The 12,143-nt window shown below is 39.4% G+C and overlaps 1 protein-coding gene and 1 pseudogene across 2 annotated transcripts in view; both read right to left on the bottom strand.

The window, feature by feature from the left end:
- The window catches only part of LOC119534680 (zinc finger protein 596-like), a 53,734-nt gene that overhangs the window by 22,515 nt on the left and 19,076 nt on the right, over positions 1 to 12,143 (bottom strand). The window lies entirely within an intron of this gene.
- LOC119534691 lies at positions 2,197 to 3,717 on the bottom strand (annotated as a pseudogene).

The following is a 12,143-nucleotide window of genomic DNA, read 5'->3' as shown; positions in this document are numbered from 1 at the left end:
GGGGACATAATACATTCAAACCAGCACAAGGTGGAACAAATGAATGTCAACATTGCAAGGTGTTAAAAATGGGGTGGGATTGGGGGGAAATATAATCAATGCAAACTAGAGACTATAATTAACAGAAACATTATATAATGCTTCCTTTAATATAACAAAGACAATATACTAAAGCTAAATGCATATGGAGGGGGGGAGCATAGGAGAAGGGTATGGAACTCCTGGCACTGGTGATATTGTCTCCTTATTCTACTTTAGTTTAATGCTGTCTTTCCTTTTGTTGCTTTCTAGATGTCATGTTTTTCTCTCTCTCTTTTTTTTCTTTTGTCTTCTACCTTCTTCGACTCTTCCTCCTTTGTGGAAGAAATGAAGATGTTCTCTATATAGATAGTGGTGATGGTGCTGAATACATAAATACATGACTATACAGGGAACCAATGATTGTTTACTTAGGATGGAATGTATAGTGTGTGAACAAAACCATCTTAAAAAACATGGGCTGATGAAGAAACCCTGAGGGCACTATATTCACTGAAATAAGACAGACACATAAGGACAAATATTGCAAGGTCTCACTGATATGAATTGTAATGTGTACACTCATCAACATGAAATATAAGTTACCAGGATATAGAATGAGGTTAAAGAATGGGGAGCAGTTGCTTATTATGAGTAGAATGTTCTACTAGGGTAAACTTAAAAACATTTGGAAATGGACAGACGTGATGGTAGCACATTGTGAGAATAACTAACAGTGCTGAAAGTGTGAATGTGGCGGAAAGGGTAAGTTCAGAGTCACGTATGTCACCAGAAGGTTGGAGTTTAAAAGATGGGAATGTATAAAACAGTGAATCTTGTGGTGGACAATGTCTGTGATTAACTGTACAAATATTAGAAATCTCTCTGATGAACTAGAACAAATGTATGACACTATAACCAGAAGTTAATAATAAAGGGGCATAAAGGAAAAATATATACCTATCCCAAACTATGTACTACAGTTAGTAGTATTTTAACATTCTTTCATAACAGTAATAAATATACTATACCAAAACTATGAAACAATAATGGTGGGGGGTGGTTAGGGGTATGGGAGGATTTGAGTTTCCTTTTTTTGGTCTTTATTTCTTTTCTGGAGTAATGCAAATGTTCTAAAAATTTTAAAAAAATTGTGGTAATGGATGCACAGCTGTAGAATGGTATGTATTGTGGGCAATTAATTGTACACTTTGGATCTTAGGATAGTTGTATGGTATGTAAACAATCTGAATAAAAATTAAAAAAAAAAAAAAACATCTGGAGAACTTGCACAACCGTGGTGTTATTGAATCCTCTACAGATGAAGGAAGGATTATCATTTCTCATTTTACAGAGGGGAAAACTGAGGCCCAGAGAAAACAACACCAACCAAAAGAGACAATCCTCAAACCCAAGCCTGCTGACCTGGAAAATTAAGGGATTGTCAGAGCTGGGAGGGATGTGGAGATAAAGTCCAACTTCCCTTTTTTAAATTCATTTTTATTGAGATATATTCACAATACCACAATAAATTCACATACCATGCAGTCATACAAAGTGTACATTCAATTGTTCACAGTACCATTATAAGTTGTACGTTCATCACCAAAATTAATTTTTGAACATTTTCATTACCACACACACAAAAATAATAATAATATAAATTAAAGTGAAAAAGAACAATTGAAGTAAAAATGAACACAGGGTGCCTTTTTTTTTCCTTCCCCCATGTTTCTACTCATCCATCCATAAACTTGACAAAGGGGTGTTTTGTCCATATGGCTTCTCCAATCACATTCTCACCCCTCTTAAGCTACATTTCTTTACAATTGTCTTCAAGATTCATGGGTTCTGGGTTGTAGTTTGATAGTTTCAGGTATTTACTGCTAGCTATTCCAATTCATTAGAACCTAAAAAGGGTTGTCTATATTGTGCGTAAGAGTGCCCACCAGAGTGAATTCTTGGCTCCTTTTTGAATCTCTCTGCCACTGAAGCTTATTTCATTACCTCTCACATCCCTCTTTTGGTCAAGAAGATGTTCTCCATCCCATGATGCTGGGTCTAGATTCCTCCCTGGGAGTCATAATCCATGTTGCCAGGGAGATTCACTCCCCTGTGTGTCAGATCTCATGTAGGGGGGGAGGGCAGTGATTTCACCTGCCAAGTAAGCTTAGCTAGAGAGCCAACTCCCTCATTTTTTACAGATGAGCAAACTGAAGCTCAGCAAAAAAGATCATTCATGTAAACTTCTTAGTTTTACAGAAAGGGTGAGTGTAACTGACAAGGCAGCTCCTCACATAGGGTCTGTACTCACCCAAGCATGGTCATGGTGACAATGGTATACCAAAAAGCTGAGGGGATGCTTGTAAAGTTAGTCTTGTTTGTGCCCTTCTCAGCAAAGGACATGACAGTGGCAAAGATGATGATGGTCATGGAGAGGGAAAAGAGAAAGCCCAACTCAGAGGCACAGCTCTTGAGTGTGTAGCCCAGAATCCACAGGCCCTGGCAGTGCCAGGAGAACTTGAAGGTATGGAACACCTAAAACACATGCAGGGTGACAAAGGCACTGGAGACATCCTCGTTCTTGCGCATGAAAAGCCCAATGTAATAAGGTAGGATGGCCACCATGTTGATGAGGCTCATGACACTTCACAGGATGCAGCCAATGGCTGAGGGCCACAAAGAGCTTCAGCAGGTATTCCCCAGTAAATATGAGGATGCAGGCCATGTCCACGCAGAAAAAGGCCAGCAGGAAGTGGTCACCACAAAGGGGCTCCCTTGGCGGCCACCAGGCCAGACCGCGGCACAGGATGGTCTTGACCATGTTGGCAATGACCAACACAACAATGAAAAAGCCAGTCATGTAGTAAAATATGAGGGCCACGGTGCTCATGCAGGGGTTCTGGAAGGCGCACCAGAGACGCTCCCGCAGGGAGCTGCCCACAAGCAGGGCTAGGCCATCCCTGGCCTGCACAGCCTCCTCGTCCTCTGCCAGGCACTCGGCATTCTCCCTCTTGCGGTCCCAGTACTCCTCCAGGCAGCAGTTGCCCACGAGCTTGTGTACCAGGCTGTAGAAGGCCGGCTCTTCGTCAAAGGCCTGGATGCACTCCTGCCATGGACAATGCAGTTGCCCAGTGTGGTAGAACTTCAGCAGGTGCCAGAACATGGGTCGCGATTGAAGAAGTACTCACCAGTCGGCATCGTAGAAGAACTTCTCCAAACTGCCCAGTGTGTTCTTCCACGTCTCAAAGCGCCATCTGCTTACGTTCATCACCAGAACCTCGTCTCTGCGGGATGCTTTCACCCCTGGCACTGGGGTCAGGGGCTGCCTGGGCCAGGGGCAACCAGCCCACAGCAACGCGCAGGCAAAAGGCAGCCACGTGGCCATGCCTGCTGCCATCCTGCTGCTCCCCAGGCCAACAGAGACTTGGGGTGAATGTGGAAGAAGTGGTGTTTAGGAGGATGTGGCTGTCTCCAGGATGGTGGGGGGCTTGGAGAGGCCCCAGGCCACCCTGACAAGGAAACTAGGGACATCTAGAGAGGTCAAGAGGAACCAGGAGAAGGGACTAGAAGGGATGGGCAGCAGCTTGGGGTGGCAGTTAGAGGGTTCAGGAGGCATGTAGGGGTGTCTTGAGGGACCAGGAAGAGACGAGTAGAAAAGGGGCATCTAGAGGAGCCAGGAAGGAGCTGAGGGAGTGTAAAAAATATGTATATCTTCAGAAAGAAATAAGAAGGAATGAAAATGGTAAAAACAGCAAAACAAAACCCCAGAGAGACATATGTAAATAGGACTAACTGAAGAATTAAGGGTCAAGCAGCATAAGACTTACAAAGACAAAACAGTAAATTAGCAAAAGAAAGTACATTACTACTTCCAAAGCAAACAGATTCACTCTCCAGTCAAAAGGCAGAGATTAGCAGTATAGATTTTTTTAAAAAAATCCCAACTGTATGCTGTATACAAGTGACTCACTTTAAATTCAAACACATAACTAGGTTCAAAGTGAAAGGATGGAAAAACTATCTACCAAAGAAGAATCAACCAAAAGAGAACTGGGGTAGCTATACATACATCAGATAAGTAGACTTTATATCAAAAACCATTACAAGGGAGGAGAGGACAAGATGGCGGCATAGAGAGGAGTGGAATTTAGTTAGTCCCTTGGAACAACTAATAAATAACAAGGAAAAATTAGTAAATAATTTGGAATAACTGCTGGAGGACAACTGTGACTGCCCACACATTGTACAACCTGGATTGGGAGGAGTGCCTGAGATCACAGTATAAAACCTGTAAGTAAAAACTGCAGAACCACGCTGGAAGCCCCCTCCCCCAAGGCAGGCTGAACTACAAAACCTTGCTAAGGTGGAAAGCACTCTCCGAGCAAGCGAATATAGCTCAACCCACCTCCAACTGGGGTTTTAATTAACAAATGTGTACTGCTGAATACAAGCTACAAACCCCCAACAAGCAGAGGCTTTTAGTGATGACTGACCTTAAAGAATGAGAACACTCATCTGTCCTGGAAGGGTGAGCACGGAAGACCAGGTGTTACCTCTCTCCGATGAGTGAAACTGGGGGCGGGGGGCATGAACTGGCTCTAAAAGAGGGCTTTCTGCCCCTTTTTCTCTCTCTCAACCTGAAGGGCTCAGTGGGGAGAACCTCAGCCATTTTCAGTTCCCAGCGTTGACTCAGACAAGGTTGAAGATAGCACAGGCAGAGAGAAATCATTCAAATGCTAATGATCTCTCCCTATGGGGGTCTATCTTCTCTAAGAGGAAAGGGGTGGGGCCCAGCTCTACTACCTGCCTTCCATTCAGAACGAGACCCCAAAGCCTGGAGGAAAATAGCCACGGCCCACACCTCCTTACAACAGTCTGGAATTACAGGCTGACAGGCACCACCTGCTGGGCAGAAAAGCACAGTGACTTAAGGCATCACAGGGTGTATCAATTTTCTAAGGCACACCCTCAGGGAAACCAGATACTGAATATTTCTTCCTTCTGGGACCTGAGCCTGTTCTGGTGTGGGAAAACCTGACTGGGGTAACCAAAGAAATCATGCCTAGACAACAGAAAACTACAAACTACACTAAGAAAAACAAAGTTATGGCCCAGTCAAAGGAACAAACTTACACTTCAACTGAGATACAGGAATTGAACCTAATAAGCCAATTCAAAAAGTTTAGGGAAGATATGGTGAAAGAGATGAACCATATAATGAAAACAGTGGGCATACATAAGGTAGAAATTGAAAGTTCGAAAAACCAACTGGCAGCATCTATGGAAATGAAAGGCACAACACAAGACAGGAAAGACACAATGGAAACATACAACAGATCTCAAGAGACAGAAGAAAACACTCAGGAACTGGAGAAAGGCTACACACAGAAGAACAGATAGAGAACAGAAGGGAAAAATACAAGCAATGTCTCTGAGAACTTAAGAACAAAACAAAAACCAAGAATGTACATGTCATTGGTGACCCAGAAGGAGAAGAGAAGGGAAAAGGGGCAGAAGCAATAGAGGAAACAATCAATGAAAATTTCCCATATCTTATGAAAGACATAAAATTATGGATCCAAGGAGAGCAGCGTACCCCAAACAGAACAGATCTGAATTCATCTACACCAAGACACTTAATAATAAGATTATCAAACACGAAAGATAAAGAGAGAATCCTGAAAGCAGCAACAGAAAAGTGATCCATCACATACAAAGGAAGCTTGATAAGACTGTGCAGATTTCTCAATAGAAACCATGGAGGCAAGAAGGACGTGGTGTGATATATTTAAAATACTGAAAGAGAGAAACCACCAATCAAGAATCCTACATCTGGCAAAACTGTCCTTCAAATGTGAGGGAGAGCTTAAAATATTCTCTGACAGACAATGAGAGAGTTTGTGAACAAGATACCTGCTCTACAGGAAACACTTAAGAAAGCACTGCAGACATAAAGGAAAAGACAAGAGTGAGAGCTTTGGAAAACAATTTTGGGAGGTAGTAGCACAGCAATGTAAGTACACTGAACAAACGTGACAGTGAATATGGTTGAAAGAGGAAGGCTGGGACCATGTGGGACACCAGAAAAAAAGACAAACGATAAAGACTGGGACTGTGTAACTCAGGGAAACCTAGGGTGCTCAATGATTGTAATAAAAGTTACAAAAATGTTTTTACATTAGGAAGAACAAATGAATGTCAACATTGTGAAGTGTTAAAAATAGGGTGGGATTGGGGGCAAAATACAAACAATGCAAACTAGAGACTATAATTAACAGAAACACTGTATCATGCTTCCCTTAATATAACAAAGGCAATATACTAAGCTAAATGCATATGGGGGGGGTGGGGAATATGAGAAGGGCATGGGACTCCTGGCATTGGTGATGTTGTCTGACTCTTTATTGTACTTTAGGTTAATGCTATCTTTCCTTTTGTCACTTTCTAGCTATCAAGTTTTGTTTTGTTTTGTTTTTCTCTTTCTCTTTTCTTTTTCTTTTCCCTCTCTGCCTTCTTTGACTCTTTCTCACTCTGTGGAAGAAATGGAGATGTCCTTACGTAGACAGTTGCAATGGTGCTGAATACATAAATATGTGACTATACACAGAACCAACAATTGTTTACTTAGGACAGAATGTACAGTGTGTGAACAAAACCATCTTAAAAGAAATGGGTTGATGAAGAAATCTTGAGGGCACTATACTGAGTGAAATAAGACAGACACATAAAGGCAAATATTGCAGGGTCTCACTGATAGGAACTAATTATAATATGCAATCTCACAGACATGAAATATAAGTTACCAGGCTATAGAATGAGGCTAAAGAATGGGGAGCAGTTGCTTATTATGAGCAGAATGTTCAATTAGGGTGAACTTAAATGCTTGGAAAAAGACAGGGGTGATGGTAGCATGTTCTGGGAAGAACTAACAGTGCTGAAAGGTGTGTGAAGGTGGTAGAAAGGGTAAGCTCAGAGTCACACATGTAACCAGAAGAAAAGCTGGAGTTAAAAGATGAGAATGTATAAAACAGTGAATCTTGTGGTGGACAATGTCTGTGATTAACTGTACAAATATTAGAAATCTCTCCCACAAACTAGAACAAATGTATGACACTATAACTAGAAGTTAATAATAGAGAGGCATACAGGGAAAAAAATATATACCTATTGCAAACTATAGACTACAGTTAGTAGTATTTTAACATTCTTTCATCAACAGTAACAAATGTACTATACCAAAATATGATATGAATCAATAATGAAGGGGGGCGTGGTTAGGGATATGGGAGAATGTGAGTTTCCTTTTTTTTGTCTTTATTTCCTTTCTGGAGTAATGAAAATGTTCTAAAAATTGAAAAAAAATTGATCTATGCACAGCTGTATGATGATACCATGGGCAACTGATAGTACACTTTGCATCTTCGGATAGTTGTATGTGAACAATCTCAAAATACACACACACACACACACACAGGAGCACATGGCCATAGATTATTTAACCCACTGGTTAGTTCAAGTAGGTTCCTTCTAGATTCTTTTGCATTTTCTATACTCATGATCAAGTCATCTTGAATAGGGTGAGTTCTACTTCATGTCTAATACGTATGCATTTTATTTCACTTCATTTCCTAATTGTTCTGGCTAGAACCTCCAGTAAAATGTTGAAGGGTGTAGTGACAGAGGGCATCTTTTTCTTGCTCCTGATCAAGGGGGAAATCTTGCAGTCTTTCACTGTTTAGGATGTTACCTGTTGTTTTTTTTTTTCATATATGCCTTTTATCATGTTGAGGAAGTCCCATGCTTTTTCTACTATTTTTCTGTATTTTAATCAAGAAAGGGTCCTCATTTTCTCAAATGCCTTGTGCAGGTCAAATGACATGACCCATGTTGTTTATTCCCTTCATTCCTTTAGTGTGGTTTATTGATAGATTTTCTGATAAGCCACCATTACAGTCCTGGAATCAAGCCAGGATGCTGCTGCTGTTTAATATTTTAATGTGCATTTGGATTTTGTTTGCTAGTATTTTGTTGAGAATTTTTCCTTTTATATTCACTTAAGATATTGGACTGTATTTTCTTTTTCTTGAGATGTCTTCTACTTGACTTTGTTATTAGAATGATGATGGTCTCATAAAATGAGTTAGGAAAAGTTACCTACACCTCAAATATGAAGATTTTGAGAATGATAAATACTAGTTTTCTTACAATATTCAGCAAAATTCACCAGTGAAGCCATATGATGCAGTATTTCTCTTTGATAACAGGTTTTTTCTTTCCTTTATTAGGAAGTTGTGGATTGGTATGGGATATTTGTTACAATTGATGGTAGCAGATTTTTATAACTGGACTATTAACTACAGTCCACGGTTTAACTTTGGGTTCATAGTTTGTGTAGCGTAGTTCCACATATTTAAAAAAACAACAACTGTTTCCTGTAACCATATATACAATCTAACATTTCCCCCTTTTAATCAGATTCAAACATATATTCCAGGTCTGTTCACTCCATTCACAGTGGGCTACCATCACCATCATTCATTACTGGCAACTGCTGAACCTACTGAGTCCTGGAGTGGACTCTCTGCTGAACTGTGCAGGGCCTGCACCCCACCCACAGTGCTGGCATTCCCCAGTAAACAAGAACAAGTGCACTGACTGGATTTCCACTTAGATTGGACTCCGCCCAGCACAGGTGAAGTTGATGGAGAGCTGGCTTGAGGGTGAGAGGTGGCTCAAGAGTACAATCTGCTGGGAAGGCAGGGAAAGTGCACTCACTCCAGCAAGCCATGGCTCTGCCTATATGTATCCTATATATCTCTCTATATAAAGTATGTTCAAATAATCCTGCATTTTTGAAAATAACTTTATGAATATAAGGAAATGCCCCATAGCAAAAAGAAAATTAAAAAGTACATGAAGAAGCAAGATATGCACAAGCAAAATGACCAAATTAAAAAGCCAGAGGAGACACAGAACTTGGAGAAATTAATCAAAGATCACTCAAATCTCAGAAACAATATAAATGAATTCACTAAGGACATAAAGGGCATCATGAAGACTCTAGAAATGCATAAAGAATTTTAAAGAGTAAATTTAAAAATAACATCTTGTGAACATAAACTTAAAAATATACTAGACACAAAACAGCAGATTTGAAGAGGCAGAAGAAAGAATAAGTGAACTAGAGAATATGACGATTGAGTGCAAATACACAAAAGTACAAATGATTAAAAAAAAAGAAAAATTTCAAATGGATCTCAGGGAAATGATGCACAACAGGAAGCACAGAATACAAGAATCACTGGTGTGCTAGTCTGGATGCATTATGTCCCCAAACACCATGTTCTTTAACGCAATCTTGTGGGGGCAGCATGTTAGTGTTGGAACCTACTGATTGAGTGTTTCCATGGAGATGTGACTCAATCATCTGTGGACAAGACCTCTGATGGGATAATTTCCATGGAGATGTTACCCCACCAGTTCAGGGTGGCTCTGAGTTAAATCACAGGAGCCATAAAGATGCCCAACAAACTCCAAATAGAACAAATCCAAATAAATCCACTCTGAGAGATATTCTGATCAGACTGTCAAATGCTGAACAGAAAGACAAAGTTCTGAAAGCAGTGAGAGAAGCAGTTCACCAAATACAAAGAAAACAATATAAGAGTAAGTGCTGACTATTCAGTGGGGACCATGAAGGCAAGAAGGCCATGGTATGACATATTCAAAATTTCTGAAAGAGAAAAATTGCCAACCAAGAATTCTTTATAGAGCAAAGCTCTACTTCAAAATTGAGGGAGAGTTTAAAATTTTCACAAATGCTGAGAGAATATGTTACAAGAGACATTTCCTGCAAGAAACACTAAAGGGGGTTACTGGCTGAGAAAAAAAAAAGGAGAGAGGCCTGGAAAAGGAAACCCAAATGAAAAGTATTAGCGAGGGTAATCTAAAGGAAATAGAGACAGGGAAAAAACAGATTTGACACTAAAAACCAAAGGATAAGATGGCTGATTCAAGAACTGCCTTCACAGTAATATTGAATGTAAATGGATTAAACTCCCCAATTAAAAAAAAACATTAGCAGAATGGATTTAAAAGTATGAACTATAAATATGCTATTTACAAGAGAATCATTGTGGACCCAGCAACACAGAGTTTGAAACTGAAAGGATGGAAAAAATATTCAATGCAAGCTACAGACAAAAGAAACAAGGGTACCAGTACTAATTTCCGATAAAATAAACTTTAAATGGAAAGATGTAATAAGAGACAAAGGACACTATATACTAATAAAATGGACAATTCACAAAGAAGAAATAACAGTCATAAATATTTATGCACCCCATCAAGGTGCTCCAAAGTACATGAGACAAACATTGGCAAAACTGAAGGAAGCAACAGATGTTTCTACAATAATCATGGGAGAGTTTAGTACACCACTCTCTTCTATAAAGAGAACCACCAGACATAGGACCAATAAGGTAAATGAGAACCTAAACAATGTGATAAATGAATTAGACTTAACAGACATATATGGAGTACCATGTCACAAATTGCCAGGATACACATTCTTCTCTAGTGCTCATGGAACTATCTCCAGGATAGATCATATGCTGGGACATAAAGAAAGCCTCAATAAATTTAAAAAGATCGAAACTATTCAAAGCACATACCCTGAACACAATGGAATGCAACCAGAAGTCAATAACCATCAAAGAACCAGAGCATTCCCAATATGTGGCTAAACAACACACTCCTAAATAATCAGTGGGTCAAATAAGAAATTCCAAGAGAAACTGCTAAATATCTAGAGACAAATGAAAATGAGAACACAACGTATCAAAACTTATGGGATGCAGCAAAGGCAGTACTGAGGGGAAAATGCATACATTAAAAGGGAAGAAAGCTAAAATCAAAGAACTAACAGAACAACTAAAGAAGCTAGAAAATGATCAGCAAACTAACCATAAAGCAAATAAAAGAAAAGAAATAACAAGGATTAAAGCACAAATAAATGATATGAACAAAAACAAATAGAGAATAAATAAAACCAAAAGTTGGTTCTCTGACATCAACAAGACTGATAAACCCTGTGCTAGACTGACAAAGTAAAAAAGAGAGAGGACCCAAATAAACAAAAATCATAAATAAGAGTGGGGACATTACCGTGGATCCCAAAGAAATTTTTAAAAATCATCATACTACAAACAACTGTACACCAACAAACTAGACAATTTCAAGGACATGGATAAATTATTGGAAACACATGAACAGCCTAGTCTGACCCAAGAAGAAATAGAAGACCTCAACAAACCAATCACACAAGATCCAATGAGTCATCAAAAAGCTTCCTACCAATAAAATCCCAGGGCCAGTTAGCTTCACAGGGGAATCTGTCACCACACTTTACAAAAAACTGACACCATTCCCTGTCAAACTCTTTCAAAATACTGAAGAAAATGGAACACTAACTAACTCATTTTATGAAGCTAACATCACTCCATTACCAAAACCAGATAAAGGTGCTACAACAAAGGAAAATACACACCAATCTCCTTAATGAATATAGATGCAAAAATTCTCAAAAACAAAAAATACTTGCAGATCAAATTCAAAGAAGCATAAAAGAATACACCATAACCAAGTGGGCTTCATACCAGGCATGCAAGGGTGGTTCATTGTAAGAAAATCAATCACTGTAATGCAAACATTAACAAACCAAAGGGAAAAAGCAAATGATCATCTCAGTAGATGCTGAAAAAGCATTCAACAAAATTCAGCATCCTTTTTTGATAAAATCACTTTAAAAGGTAGGAATTGGAGGAAACTTCCTCAATATGATAAAGGGAATATATGAAAAAACCACATCCAGCACACTACTCAATCATGAGAGACTGAAAGCCTTCCCCCTATGATCGGGAATGAGATATGCTTGCCCACTGTCACCACTATTACTCAACATTGTGCTAGAAGGTCTAGAAAGGGCAATACAGCAAGGCAGAGAGATAAAAGGCATCCAAATTGGAAAGGAAGAAATAAAACTGTCCTTATTTGCAAATGGTATGATCATGTATTTGGAAAATCCTGAGAAATCAACAACACAGATACCTGAGCTAATAAAT

The sequence above is a fragment of the Choloepus didactylus genome, chromosome 5 (genome assembly GCF_015220235.1).
Source record: "Choloepus didactylus isolate mChoDid1 chromosome 5, mChoDid1.pri, whole genome shotgun sequence".
Classification (NCBI taxonomy): Eukaryota; Metazoa; Chordata; class Mammalia; order Pilosa; family Megalonychidae; genus Choloepus; species Choloepus didactylus.
Note: the sequence above shows the minus strand (reverse complement) of the source record. Positions and strands in the feature narration are given on the sequence as shown.